At 38.9% G+C, this 16,133-nt stretch overlaps 1 protein-coding gene across 3 annotated transcripts in view; it reads left to right on the top strand.

Annotated features, from left to right (window-relative positions):
- TECRL (trans-2,3-enoyl-CoA reductase like) overlaps nt 1-16,133 on the top strand; it is a 121,588-nt gene that overhangs the window by 25,324 nt on the left and 80,131 nt on the right. The window lies entirely within an intron of this gene.

Below are 16,133 nucleotides of genomic sequence, written 5' to 3'. Positions count from 1 at the left end.
TCTTCTCCTCTGGAATTCCGCCGTTCTCCTTGGTAGGTGAACTTGGTCCTGGCTGGGTTTCCCGTAGATCTTCTGGGGGAGGGGCCCGTTGTAGTGATTCTCAAGCGTCTTTGCCCCAGGCGGAGTTGCACCGCCCTTACCCGGGGCCGCGCTGAGTCTTCCGCTCCGGTTCGCTTTCGGGAGCTTTTGTTCCCTGAGCGCTTTCCGTAGAGTCCGGAGGACGGGAATGAAGATGGCGGCCTCCCGGTCTCCGGCCGGGAGGAGCCGAGAGCCCGGGGCCCCACTCCTCAGTGCGCCCTCAGAGAACAGCGCCAAACGACTCCCGTCACCCTGGCCTCCGGCCGCGCTCCGAGCTGACCGAGCCTGCGACCGGTTCAAGGCAACCCTGAGCTGAGAGTCACTCCTCGGCTCTGTCTCTGCAGCCGGCTTCCCCGTTCTAATACCGGTAAGCTCTGCGACACTGAGACACCCCCGATCCTTCTGCGACCCTGCGGGAGCTGAGGCCGCGCTGACCCCGCCTGGGCTTCCAGTTAAGCCTCTGGAGCGATGTCCCTCAGCGGAACAGACTTTTAAAAGTCCTGATTTTGCTCCGTTGCTCCGCCGCTCGCCGGGAGCCGGCCCCTCCCCCCGCGGTCTATCTTCCCGTCGCTTTGGATTCACTTCTCCGCCAGTCCTACCTTGCAGAAAGTGGTTGATTTTCTGTTTCTGGAATTGCTGTTCTTCTTCTCTTCAATCTCCCATTGGATTTGTAGGTGTTTGCAATCTTTAGATAAGCTATTTAGCTGATCTCCCGCTACCCAAAGTAGTCTCAGCCTGCTACTTCTCGCCATCTTGACTGGGAAGTCTTATTTATGGCAGTCTCCCATGCTCAACAGAAAATAAACAGACCCTGACTTTGCAGCTACAACTGCACACATAGATGATAATCTTCCTCAACAGTATCATCCTCAAAAGACAGAGACCAATGATAAAAGCTTGAAGCATGTGTGTCACATCCAGACCAATGATGACCTAATGTCTGATATCATGTTTGTGGAGCATCACATTTGCTGGCAGATGAGTTAAAACTGGTGAAGTCCCCACTCCTGGAGTGTTCCACCAGTTCCCTTATGTGATGAAGACCATGCAAAAGCCAAGCCAAACAAGTTCTCTCAGGTTCGTTTTCAGGATTCCTCCCCGCTAAACAGCGTTTAGGCACCAGAGCCCGAGCGGGTGGCCTCGCTCGGAGGCACGACGTTGAGGCAGGACATCCCATGAACGAGCTGCAGCGGAGCCTCGGCCGGGGCCCTGGTGGTGCTCGGCTTCCTGTGCAACCGGGGCCGGCATCAGAAGACCGCCAAGGCCGACCAAGATCCAAATATTATATATTTTAAACATTGTTTCTTAAAAATAACTTTTATCAATTTCTTTCAAAAGTAGTTTTGAAGGACAGGCTTCTAGAATGCACTTTTCTCAAAGGCTTAAATGTAGAAAAGGCAACCGTGTAATTTATAATCCCAATGGAGACAATTTTAAGTGTAAATACTAAATACAGCATGAAACTTGAATAAAAATGTGTAATACAGGTAAGGAGTTCTAACACTTTCTCTTCTGAACATAAAGTGCCCTAAACAGCTATTATGGACCTAAAGAATCTGAGTATTACTGAAACCTAGAATTTAGATCAATTTCCATGCTTGGTATATACTATTTGCTATTCTTTCATCTATTACTTTGATATAGATCATCATGTTTCATCACTGATATGCATTTGCTAGCTAGTGTAATGTTTTAATTAAATCGTGTATCTCATTTTTGTTTTAAATTAGTATGTAATGGAGAAACCACATTGAAAACATTAAGAATACTGCTAACAGTCATACCTACCATCACTGAATGCTGAATAAGCGTCCACCCCAATTCCAAGATCTTTACCTTTACTAAGTAATTTAATTCACATACCATCTTTATGGCTTCAGATACAACATTATTATCTCCATTTTACATGAAAGAAAACTGTGACTCTGAGTGGTTAAGTAATTTATCTGGGGACACAGGTAACAAGTTACAAGAATGGACTTTGAATGCAAATATCCTGGTTCAAAACTTACTCTTCACCATGGTACACGACAAAACAGAGTGGGTGAAAAAGGTGAAGGTAGGGGAATGGAGGAAAATGTATTGAATATTTATCATTGTAAACATTGCTTTATGAATGATACAGATAGGCACTGGGTCATCATAAGCAATTTTATGAAGTAAATGACACTGAGACTTTTTAAAAGATGAAGAAATGGTAGTCATGAAACGTGAATGTCTTCCTGAAGTTACATGACCAGTAATTTAAATAATATGGATTTAAAAAAAAAAAAAAAACAGAGAAAGTATTAACTGTCATGTCTTGCTATTCATATTTATTCCAAACATTATATTTTAGATATTTATTTTACAAATCAATTGCCATTATACAAATGCAAATAACATTTTTATTTTATTAATATAAAAGGATCCAAGCTAACAACAATTATGATATGTAAATATGTGTGGAGTTTTTGTTTCATTCAAAAGTATTAATTGAGCACGAACTATGTACCAGTAAATTTTCTATGTGTCAGAGCAGAAAAACTCTCTCTCTTTCTCTTTCTCTCTCTCATCCTATTTTAAAATAATAACCAGCACTTACACAGTGTCCTATATGTATCAGGTACTTTTCTAAAGAGTTAACTCATGTGAACTCCTTACAAGCCGGAGTTAGGTCCTGGTTGACAGAGCGGAGACTGATGCACTTATCTGTTAAGAGAACTGTGTCCTGGGAGGAGTCAAGATGGCGGAGAAGTAGCAGGCTGAGACTACTTCGGGTAGCGGGAGATCAGCTAAATAGCTTATCTAAAGATTGCAAACACCTACAAATCCAACGGGAGATTGAAGAGAAGAAGAACAGCAATTCTAGAAACAGAAAATCAACCACTATCTGAAAGGTAGGACTGGCAGAAAAGTGAATCCGAAGCGACGGGAAGATAGACCGCGGGGGGAGGGGCCCGCTCCCGGCGAGCGGCGGAGCAACGGAGCAAAATCAGGACTTTTAAAAGTGTGTTCCGCTGAGGGACATCGCTCCAGAGGCTTAACTGGAAGCCCAGGCGGGGTCAGCGCGGCCTCAGCTCCCGCAGGGTCGCAGAAGGATCGGGGGTGTCTCAGTGTCCCAGAGCTTACCGGTATTAGAACGGGGAAGCCGGCTGCAGAGACAGAGCCGAGGAGTGACTCTCAGCTTGGAGTTGCCTTGAACCGGTCGCAGGCTCGGTCAGCTCGGAGCACGGCCGGAGGCCAGGGTGACGGGAGTCATTTGGCGCTGTTCTCTGAGGGCGCACTGAGGAGTGGGGCCCCGGGCTCTCGGCTCCTCCGGTCCGGAGACCGGGAGGCCGCCATCTTTATTCGCGTCCTCCGGACTCTACGGAAAGCGCTCAGGGAACAAAAGCTCCCGAAAGCGAACCGGAGCGGAAGACTCAGCGCGGCCCCGGGTAAGGGCGGTGCAACTCCGCCTGGGGCAAAGACGCTTGAGAATCACTACAACGGGCCCCTCCCCCAGAAGATCTACGGGAAACCCAGCCAGGACCAAGTTCACCTACCAAGGAGAACGGCGGAATTCCAGAGGAGAAAGCAAAGCACGGAACTCATGGCTTTCTCCCCATGATTTTTTAGCCTTGCAGTTAATTTAATTTTTTTTTCTCTTTCAATTTTTTTTCTTTTTCTCTTCTTCTGCTAAATTTTTTTTAACTTTTACCGTTTTCTTTTTTTAACGTTTTTTAAATACTTTATCTAATATATATATATATTTTTTCCTCTTTTTATATTTTTTCTTTATTGGCTTTCTTTTTTTTTAATAGTTTTTTTTTTTCTTTCTGTCTGAACCCCTTTTTATCCCCTTTCTCCCCCCTCACAATTCAGGATCTCTTCTGATTTGGCTAAAGCATATTTTCCTGGGGTTGTTGCCACCCTTTTAGTATTTTACTTGCTCCTTCATAAACTCTTATCTGGACAAAATGACAAGGCGGAAAAATTCACAACAAAAAAAAGAACAAGAGGCAATACCAAAGGCTAGGGACCTAATCAATACAGACATTGGTAATATGTCAGATATAGAGTTCAGAATGATGATTCTCAAGGTTCTAGCCGGGCTTGAAAAAGGCATGGAAGATATTAAAGCAACCCTCTCGGGAGATATAAAAGCCCTTTCTGGAGAAATAAAAGAACTAAAATCTAACCAAGTTGAAATCAAAAAAGCTATTAATGAGGTGCAATCAAAAATGGAGGCTCTCACTGCTAGGATAAATGAGGCAGAAGAAAGAATTAGCGATATAGAAGACCAAATGACAGAGAATAAAGAAGCTGAGCAAAAGAGGGACAAACAGCTACTGGACCACGAGGGGAGAATTCGAGAGATAAGTGACACCATAAGACGAAACAACATTAGAATAATTGGGATTCCAGAAGAAGAGGAAACAGAGAGGGGAGCAGAAGGTATATTGGAGAGAATTATTGGAGAGAATTTCCCCAATATGGCAAAGGGAACAAGCATCAAAATCCAGGAGGTTCAGAGAACCCCCCTCAAAATCAATAAGAATAGGTCTACACCCCGTCACCTAATAGTAAAATTGACAAGTCTTAGTGACAAAGAAAAGATCCTGAAAGCAGCCCGGGAAAAGAAGTCTGTAACGTACAATGGTAAAAATATTAGATTGGCAGCAGACTTATGCACAGAGACCTGGCAGGCCAGAAAGAGCTGGCATGATATATTCAGAGTACTAAATGAGAAAAACATGCAGCCAAGAATACTATATCCAGCTAGGCTATCATTGAAAATAGACGGAGAGATTAAAAGCTTCCAGGACAAACAAAAACTGAAAGAATTTGCAAATACCAAACCAGCTCTACAGGAAATATTGAAAGGGGTCCTCTAAGCAAAGAGAGACCCTCAAAGTAGTAGATCAGAAAGAAACAGAGACAATATACAATAACAGTCACCTTACAGGCAATACAATGGCACTAAATTCATATCTCTCAATACTTACCCTGAATGTGAATGGGCTAAATGCCCCAATCAAAAGACACAGGGTATCAGAATGGATAAAAAAACAAAAACCATCTATATGTTGCCTACAAGAAACTCATCTTACACCCGAAGACACCTCCAGGTTTAAAGTGAGGGGGTGGAAAAGAATTTACCATGCTAATGGACATCAGAAGAAAGCAGGAGTGGCAATCCTTATATCAGATCAATTGGATTTTAAGCCAAAGATTATAATAAAAGATGAGGAAGGACACTATATCATACTCAAAGGAACTGTCCAACAAGAAGATCTAACAATTTTAAATATCTATGCCCCTAACGTGGGAGCAGCCAACTATATAAACCAATTAATAACAAAATCAAAGAAACACATCGACAAGAATACAATAATAGTAGGGGATTTTAACACTCCCCTCACTGAAATGGACAGATCATCCAAGCAAAAGATCAACAAGGAAATCAAGGCCTTAAATGACACACTGGACCAGATGGACATCACAGATATATTCAGAACATTTCATCCCAAAGCAACAGAATACACATTCTTCTCTAGTGCACATGGAACATTCTCCAGAATAGATCACATTCTTGGTCCTAAATCAAGTCTCAACCGGTATCAAAAGATTGGGATCATTCCCTGCATATTTTCAGACCACAATGCTCTAAAGCTAGAACTCAATAACAAGAGGAAATTTGGAAAGAACCCAAATACATGGAGACTAAACAGCATCCTTCTAAAGAATGAATGGGTCAACCAGGAAATCAAAGAAGAATTGAAAAAATTTATGGAAACAAATGATAATGAAAACACAACGGTTCAGAATCTGTGGGACACAACAAAGGCAGTCCTGAGAGGAAAATATATAGCGCTACAAGCCTTTCTCAAGAAACAAGAAAGGTCTCAGGTACACAACCTAACCCTACACCTAAAGGAGCTGGAGAAAGAACAAGAAAGAAACCCTAAACCCAGCAGGAGAAGAGAAATCATAAAGATCAGAGCAGAAATCAATGAAATAGAAACCAAAAAAACAATAGAACAAATCAACGAAACTAGGAGCTGGTTCTTGAAAGAATTAATAAGATTGATAAACCCCTGGCCAGACTTATCAAAAAGAAAAGAGAGAGGACCCAAATAAATAAAATCATGAATGAAAGAGGAGAGATCACAACGAACACCAAAGAAATACAGACAATTATAAGAACATACTATAAGCAACTCTACGCCAACAAATTTGACAATCTGGAAGAAATGGATGCATTCCTAGAGACATATAAACTACCACAACTGAACCAGGAAGAAATAGAAAGCCTGAACAGACCCATAACCAGTAAGGAGATTGAAACAGTCATCAAAAATCTCCAAACAAACAAAAGCCCAGGGCCAGACTGCTTCCCAGGGGAATTCTACCAAACATTTAAAGAAGAACTAATTCCTATTCTCCTGAAACTGTTCCAAAAAATAGCAATAGAAGGAAAACTTCCAAACTCATTTTATGAGGCCAGCATCACCTTGATCCCAAAACCAGACAAGGATCCCAACAAAAAAGAGAACTACAGACCAATATCCTTGATGAACACAGATGCAAAAATTCTCGCCAAAATACTAGCCAATAGGATTCAACAGTACATTAAGAGGATTATTCACCACGACCAAGTGGGATTTATTCCAGGGCTGCAAGGTTGGTTCAACATCCGCAAATCAATCAATGTGATACAACACATTAATAAAAGAAAGAACAAGAACCATATGATACTCTCCATAGATGCTGAAAAAGCATTTGACAAAGTACAGCATCCCTTCCTGATCAAAACTCTTCAAAGTGTAGGGATAGACGGCACATACCTCAATATTATCAAAGCCATCTATGAAAAACCCACCGCAAATATCATTCTCAATGGAGAAAAACTGAAAGCTTTTCCGCTAAGGTCAGGAACACGGCAGGGATGTCCGTTATCACCACTGCTATTCAACATAGTACTAGAAGTTCTAGCCTCAGCAATCAGACAACAAAAGGAAATTAAAGGCATCCAAATCGGCAAAGAAGAAGTCAAACTATCACTCTTTGCAGATGATATGATACTATATGTGGAAAACTCAAAAGACTCCACTCCAAAACTGCTAGAACTTGTACAGGAATTCAGTAAAGTGTCAGGATATAAAATCAATGCACAGAAATCAGTTGCATTTCTCTACACCAACAACAAGACAGAAGAAAGAGAAATTAAGGAGTCCATCCCATTTACAATTGCACCCCAAAACTATAAGATACCTAGGAATAAACCTAACCAAAGAGACTAAGAATCTATACCCAGAAAACTATAAAGTACTCATGAAAGAAATTGAGGAAGACACAAAGAAATGGAAAAATGTTCCATGCTCCTGGATTGGAAGAATAAATATTGTGAAAATGTCTATGCTACCTAAAGCAATCTACACATTTAATGCAATTCCTATCACAGTACCATCCATTTTTTTCAAAGAAATGGAACAAATAATCCTAAAATTTATATGGAACCAGAAAAGACCTCGAATAGCCAAAGGAATATTGAAAAAGAAAGCCAAAGTTGGTGGCATCACAATTCCGGACTTCAAGCTCTATTACAAAGCTGTCATCATCAAGACAGCATGGTACTGGCACAAAAACAGACACATAGATCAATGGAACAGAATAGAGAGCCCAGAAATGGACCCTCAACTCTATGGTCAACTCATCTTCGACAAAGCAGGAAAGAATGTCCAATGGAACAAAGACAGCCTCTTCAATAAATGGTGTTGGGAAAATTGGACAGCCACATGCAGAAAAATGAAATTGGATCATTTCCTTACACCACACACGAAAATAGACTCAAAATGGATGAAGGATCTCAATGTGAGAAAGGACTCCATCAAAATCCTGGAGGAGAACACAGGCAGCAACCTCTTCGACGTCAGCCGCAGCAACATCTTCCTAGGAACATCACCAAAGGCAAGGGAAGCAAGGGCAAAAATGAACTTTTGGGATTTTATCAAGATCAAAAGCTTTTGCACAGCAAAGGAAACAGTGAACAAAACCAAAAGACAACTGACAGAATGGGAGAAGATATTTGCAAATGACATATCAGATAAAGGGCTAGTGTCCAAAATCTATAAAGAACTTAGCAAACTCAACACCCAAAGAACAAATAATCCAATCAAGAAATGGGCAGAGGACATGAACAGACATTTCTGCAAAGAAGACATCCAGATGGCCAACAGACACATGAAAAAGTGCTCCATATCACTCGGCATCAGGGAAATACAAATCAAAACCACCATGAGATATCACCTCACACCAGTCAGAATGGCTAAAATGAACAAGTCAGGAAATGACAGATGCTGGCGAGGATGCGGAGAAAGGGGAACCCTCCTACACTGTTGGTGGGAATGCAAGCTGGTGCAACCACTCTGGAAAACAGCATGGAGGTTCCTCAAAATGTTGAAAATAGAACTACCCTATGACCCTACAATTGCACTGCTGGGTATTTACCCTAAAGATACAAACATAGTGATCCGAAGGGGCACGTGCACCCGAATGTTTATAGCAGCAATGTCCACAATAGCCAAACTATGGAAAGAACCTAGATGTCCATCTACAGACGAATGGATAAAGAAGATGTGGTATATATACACAATGGAATACTATGCAGCCATCAAAAGAAATGAAATCTTGCCATTTGCGACGACGTGGATGGAACTAGAGGGTATCATGCTTAGCGAAATAAGTCAATCGGAGAAAGACAACTATCATATGATCTCCCTGATATGAGGGAGAGGAGATGCAACATGGGGGGTTGAGGGGGTAGGAGAAGAGTAAATGAAACAAGATGGGATTGGGAGGGAGACAAACCATAAGTGACTCTTAATCTCACAAAACAAACTGAGGGTTGATGGGGGAGGGGGTTGGGAGAGGGGGTGGGGTTATGGATATTGGGGAGGGTATGTGCTATGGTGAGTGTTGTGAAGTGTGTAAACCTGGCGATTCGCAGACCTGTACCCCTGGGGATAAAAATATATGTTTATAAAGCTGTAAAAAAAAAAAAAAAAGAAAGAAAGAAAGGATGAATCCCCAAGTTTTGTAGCAACATGGACGGGACTGGAAGAGATTATGCTGAGTGAAATAAGTCAAGCAGAGAGAGTCAATTATCATATGGTTTCACTTATTTGTGGAGCATAACAAATAGCATGGAGGACAAGGGGAGATGGAGAGGAGAAGGGAGTTGAGGGAAATTGGAAGGGGAGGTGAACCATGAGAGACTATGGACTCTGAAAAACGATCTGAGAATTTTGAAGGGGTGGGGGGTGGGAGGTTGGGGGCGCCAGGTGGTGGGTATTGTAGAGGGCACGGATTGCATGGAGCACTGGGTGTGGTGCAAAAATAATGAATACTGTTATGCTGAAAAAAATAAAAAAATTAAAAAAAAATAAAATATATAATATTTAACCTACCTATATATCTATATCTATCCATCAAGAAGATGAATACATAGATGAGGACATAATGTGTGTATTTTGCAATGTAAGGGATATAGGGTCAAATATTTGATGATTGTAAGGATAAACTTGGTAAGCATTGGCGCTGTTTATTAAGAATTTTTGGCAGGTTCTCACACAGGAAATTGGTAAAATTAAACTTGCCTACTTCTTTGAAGTAACTTTTTTTTTTTTAAAGATTTTATTTATTTATTTGACAGAGAGAGATCACAAGTAGACAGAGAGGCAGGCAGAGAGAGAGAGGGAAGCAGGCTTCTTGCTGAGCAGAGAGCCCGATGCGGGACTCGATCCCAGGACCCTGAGATCATGACCTGAGCCGAAGGCAGCGGCTTAACCCACTGAGCCACCCAGGCGCCCCTGAAGTAACTTGTTTTTGTGCTGTGAAATGAGGGTGAGAGGCATGCATTTATTTCCTGAGGGAAGCTTTCAGAACATAATCTAATTTCACCACTTTTTCTTTTTTTTTCAACTTCTGCCTAGGAAATAAGCAATGTTCCATATGATGTCTGCTTCTTCAGTATAGATCCTAGAGTGAGGAAAATGCACAGTAGATCCACCAGCCAGTCTGTGATATACGTGCAGTGTATGAGAAAAATAAGTGTGTGTTGTTTTCAACCATTTTTTGTGGCACAACCTATTTTAAGAATGCATTTAATGAAACTTGAATTAGCATGATTAAACCTTTTTTTAAAAAGTGATAATTTAATTGTTAAATATCATTTCATGATTTTGTCAGTTCATTACTAAAGATCCTTTAATCATTAGAAAAACTTACAACAAAGACAAAGAGAGAAGTTTTCTATATAATTGTTATTTTTTTTCCTCTTCCATTTAAACTGTATAGAAGAACTACATCAAACTTAAAAAAAAATTCACAGAAAAGGAAATCATCAACCAAATGAAAAAGCAACTTATGGAATGGGAGAAAATATTTGCAAACCACAGGTCCACTAAGGGGTTTGTTTATAAAATAGACAAGGAACTCATACCAATCAAAGCAAAAGATCAAATAATCCAATTTTAAAATGGGCAAAGGAGATTAAAATAGGTATTTTTCCAAAGAAAACATACACATGGGGACGCCTGAGTGGCTCAGTTGGTTAAGCAGCTGCCTTTGGCTCAGGTCATGATCCCAGAGTCCTGGGATCGAGTCCCACATCGGGCTCCTTGCTCAGCAGGGAGCCTGCTTCTCCCTCTGCCTCTGCCTGCCACTCTGTATGCCTGTGCTCGCTCTCTCTTCCTCTCTCTCTCTGATAAATAAATAAAATCTTTAAAAAAAAAAAGAAAACATACACATGGTCAACAGATATGAAAAGATGCTCATCATCACTGATTATCAGGAAAATGCAAATTAAAACCACAATACAATATTGCTTTGCAACTGTAGACAAAAAATATCAAGTATTGGCCAAGATATGGAGTAAAGGGAACACTGTACACTGTTGATGGGATGTAAATCAGTACAGCCATTGTGGAAGACAGTATGGAGGTTCCTCAAGAAAATGAAAATAGAACTATCATAAAAAAATTAAAAAATAGGGACGCCTGGGTGGCTCAGTGAATTAAGTGCCCAACTCTTGATTTTGGCTCAGGTCATGATCTCAGGGTTGGAAGATTGAGCCCCACCTCAGACTAGCTGAACATGAAGCCTGCTTAAGATTCTCTCTCTCCTGGGGCGCCTGGGTGGCTCAGTGAGTTAAGCCGCTGCCTTCGGCTCAGGTCATGATCCCAGGTCCTGGGTTCGAGCCCCGCATCCGGCTTTCTGCTCAGCGGGGAGCCTGCTTCCTCCTCTCTTGCTCTGCCTGCTTCTCTGCCTGCTTGTGATTTTTCTCTGTCAAATGAATAAATAAAATCTTTAAAAAAAAAAAAAAAAGATTCTCTCTCTCCCTCTCCATCTGTCCCTCCCACACACTTGCACTCTGTCTCTCTCAAAAAATAAAAATAAAATAAAATAAATTAAAAATTTGAACTATTATATGATCCATTTATCCAATTTTGAGATATATATCCAAAGAAACTAAAGCTGTCATCTCAAAGAAATACCTGTAGCCCCATTTTATTGCAACATTGTTTACAAAAGCCCAAGTATGGAAACAACCAAAGTGTCTATTAACAGTTGAACGAATAAAGAAAATACAGTGTGTATATATATATATGTGTGTGTGTGTGGTGTGTGTATAGAATGGAATACGATTCAGCAACCAGAGAAAGGAACTTTTGTGATTTACAGTAATGTGGATAAAGCTGGAGGGCATTATGCTAAGTTAAATAAGTCACAGTGCAAAGGACAAATACTGGATGATATTACTTATGAATGGAATTAAAACAAAACAAAACAAAACAAAAACAAAAAACAAACAAACAAAAAAAAACACCTAACTCCTAGAAACAGGGTAGAAAAGTGGTTTCCAGAGGCTGGAGGGTAGGGGAAATTAGGAGAGGTTGGCAAAATGGTACAAAATTTCAGTTATAAGATGAATAAAGTCAGAGAATCTATTATATAACCCGATAAGTGTTAAGGTGATAACACTGTATTGTATGGTTGAAATTTGATGAAAGTGTAGAACTTGAATGTCCTCACCATAGACAAAAAATATGAGGCGATAAATGTGTTAATTAATTCAATGGGGGAAATTCTTTAGCAATGAGTGTGTATATCAAATCCCCACATGACACATTTTAAATATCTAACCATTTAATTTTTCAATGCTACCTCAATAAAGCTGAAAATGTATCATAAAATATTTTAGTTATGATATGAAGTTTATTTATTAGTAAAATAATATTTGTTCACTCAGAGTACTTCCTATCCATTCCAACTAAAATCGATACAGTATATGCAAGTATGTATTCCATTAGCTAATGTAAAACCTTCCAATGGAAATTCTTAGAGGAATATTTTTCTCCTTCTTGAATTAATTAATCTTAAAATACGATTCTCTAGGTTAGTACTCTTCCATGTATCTCAAAAACCAGGAACAAAATGTTTATGCCAGTTAGCAAAACTGCACCAGATATTTTGCCTGTATGTGTGTGTGTGTGTGTGTGTGTATTTTCATGACTCTGTATTTATTCATTTATATTCAATTCATCTTTTATTCTGTTTTCTGTCTTTATTGTTGGACACATTTCTTTTCTAAACAAAATTTACTGACAATTTTTGGTTTGTGCATTGTAATTACTGTCAAATGAATTTCAAAGAAGTTGTTTTTCCTTATCCCTTAATTTTCATTTCTTTAAGCAGGATAAGCAGTATTCTGAAGACATCTGTTCATTTCAAAGAGATCCTGAGAGAGTAGCTAAAATTTGGTTCTAAAAAGTAGTAATAGTACAAAAGAATTTAATTGTGTAATATTGCAGTATGTGTGTAGGTGGCAAATTCAAGCAAATCCTAGATTTCACTTCAATGCGAAAAGCTTTAAGTCTATCAATTCAGGGGCACCTGGGTGGCTCAGTGCATTAAACCTGTCTTTCGCAGAGTTCATGATCTCAGGGTCCTGGGATTGAGCCTCACATCTGGCTCCCTGTGGCCTCTCTGCTCAGCAGGGAGCCTGCTTCCCCCTCTCCCTCTGCCTGCCTCTTGGCCTACTTGTGATCTCTTTTTCTCTGTCAAATAAGTAGATAAAATCTTAAAAAAAAAAAAAAAAACAAACCTCTATCAATTTAGATTGTTGGGTAAAGTAATAATGACCCAAAACTCAATCATGATCAATTGGAATTAGAAGTAAATTTTCATTCAACTAACAAACACCATTTACCTTGTCTACTTAACATTTTAAGATTAATTTCCTCTAATGAGAAAGAAACAATAATGAAGAGAATTTCAGGATTTCAGATGTCAGAATACTTATCTCTCCCATCTGTACAATTAATTGTGATTTATAAAAGTGAATAAATTATTGTGATGATAGTTTGTCTTTTTTAAGAGGTGTTAAAACTTGCTAAAAAGTAGAAGTTATTATGAATAAACTTCCTGATGAAGCTACAGAGACATGGATTATAGTAATCAGAAAGTCTTATATATTCTGTTAATTACCATCTTTTCCTCTCTTTGTGCTCTGAGTACAACTGAAGGGCTGGAGGAGTTGATCAAGCACAGTCTTGTGGCTAATTGAGCAATACTGTCTGAATCATTTAATAGTTAATTATTTTTTTTTTCTTCTGCATTTGACTAAAATTGCTCCAGCTAGGGCAGTTCTCAAAGATTTATTAAAAATCAGCACTTTTCTAACATGGGAAAGTCAAATGTAATTTTTAAAAAGTAAATTAAAAACTTTGTTAAAAGCTTGCAAGAACAACCCATTTCTGCATGTAGGTTTCTTTCAGGAAAGTATAATCTTCATTTTGAAAATTTGCAAATTCAGAGAAAAAAATGCATATATCAAATTAGAAGACTTTCATTTAAATTATTCTGGTAAAGCATGTAGCTTTTCCCCAGAAATGTACTTGAGAAAGACTTTTCATACCAGATTTAAAAACTTCTGTTTTCACATGACTTTGCATTCACAGCTTTATTTTTTATTTCAACAAAAGTGACTTTAAACATTATTACATGCTATATGGTGCACTAGATATTGAAACACAAACTACAATAACACCAGGTCATTGTCCTCAAGGACTTCAGAGATCGTTGGAACAACTAGCATGTAAACACAAGATAATATGCATTCAAGTGATAGCTGAGTAACAGTGAACTCTAAGGAGTTATTGATCATGAAAATTATTTGTTTTTCCAGATTAGATGGCTCTTGAAATGAGGAGTGGACAAATAATTGATACTCTAGAAAATAGTATATGGATTTTAGGCATCCTTATAAGAGGAAGCAACATATAAAATTATTTTGTGATTAAGTAATGGTAAGATAAAGCCATGAAAAATGTTAAAACAAAGCACCATGTTTTAAAAAATAAAATTCATATATAAAGCTAAATTATCAATATTAAAATGAAATATAGTTATGTTCAAGTATATAAATATATATTACCCTCTCTAAAAACTGTTTTAAAAATATTTTCTAGGGGTGCCTGGGTGGCTCAGTGGGTTAAAGCCTCTGCCTTCGGCTCAGGTCATGATCTCAGGGTCCTGGGATCCAGCCTGCACTGGGCTCTCTGCTCAGCAGGGAGCCTGCTTCCTCCTCTCTCTCTGCCTGCCTCTCTGCCTACTTGTGATCTCTGTCTGTCAAATAAATAAATAAAATCTTTAAAAATATATGTATTTTCTAACATCTTCCAAACAAGAGCAATGTTATGAGATATTTGGAATTTTCAGATTATTTAAGATCCTTTGCACTACCCAAATGAGAATTAATATCATCATTCATTCTGTGCTTCAATCTTAGAACATTTTTATTTAGTAAACCATACACATAGAAGGAATCAGAAAAAAAAAATTCTGTGAATAATGTAGCACACCCTTGGTTATAAGTCTATTAATAAGAGAGTGGAATATGGTAAAATCAGTGCACTCATTGTTATACTTTTAATATTTACTTAAATATTAAATATAATATAATAATGTTAATTAGAATTGCCTGGAGTGTTATTATGTGCCATCCTTTATGCACTTTTATTCTTCACTTCACCCTCCCAAAATAGCTGTAAGATTTAAGTGTAGCAATAAAATACACTGTGAACACAATAGTCTATATGTGTTTAGAGAAAGGAAATATATTTTCTTTTTTTTTTTTTTAAGATTTTATTTATTTATTTGACAGAGAGAGATCACAAGTAGACAGAGAGGCAGGCAGAGAGAGAGAGGGAAGCAGGCTTCTTGCTGAGCAGAGAGCCCGATGCGGGACTCGATCCCAGGACCCTGAGATCATGACCTGAGCCGAAGGCAGCGGCTTAACCCACTGAGCCACCCAGGCGCCCCAGGAAATATATTTTCTTATATGGTCATGGATATGTCCTTTGCCATAGATCTTCAATTATTGTTGTTGTTGTTGTTGTTGTTGTTGTTGTTTTTAATAAGCCAGTGAAAGGGATCAGGGGTAGAGAAAAATTTCAGTTTGCAAGTTTGGTATGAATAAAGTCAAGAATGTTGTGATGGCTTGAGGTGTTTAAATAGAACTCTCATCCTCCTACATTTTATAGTTCTGATGAATCCATATATCAAACATGAATAAATAATAACAATAACAAACTTAATTATACATCTAATATATATAACATGAATTTTGATAGAACTATAACATTTTGGGATAGGATATTTAATGTTACCAATGAGGGGGCTTGGATAGGATATTTTTCCTTAGGATATTCTGAAGTAAACATTTCCCTCTGTTGCCCATATAAATCATCTTCATATACTGAGGCTCCTCTGTTACAAACTCTTTTACCTTCTGTCTATCTCATATATTTAGTCATATTTTAATTGGTAATCTTACCAGTTTGGAAAACAGAAATTGAATATTATGGACAAAGAAGATTCAAAAATATATATATATATTTTTAAAGATTTTATTTATTTATTTGACAGACAGAGATCACAAGTAGGCAGAGAGGCAGGCAGAGAGAGAGGAAGGGAAGCAGGCTCCCTGCTGAGCAGAGAGCCCGATGCACGACTCGATCCCAGGATCC

This window comes from Lutra lutra, chromosome 2 (genome assembly GCF_902655055.1).
Source record: "Lutra lutra chromosome 2, mLutLut1.2, whole genome shotgun sequence".
NCBI classification, from domain to species: Eukaryota; Metazoa; Chordata; class Mammalia; order Carnivora; family Mustelidae; genus Lutra; species Lutra lutra.
This window is presented reverse-complemented; position numbering and strand designations above follow the sequence as displayed.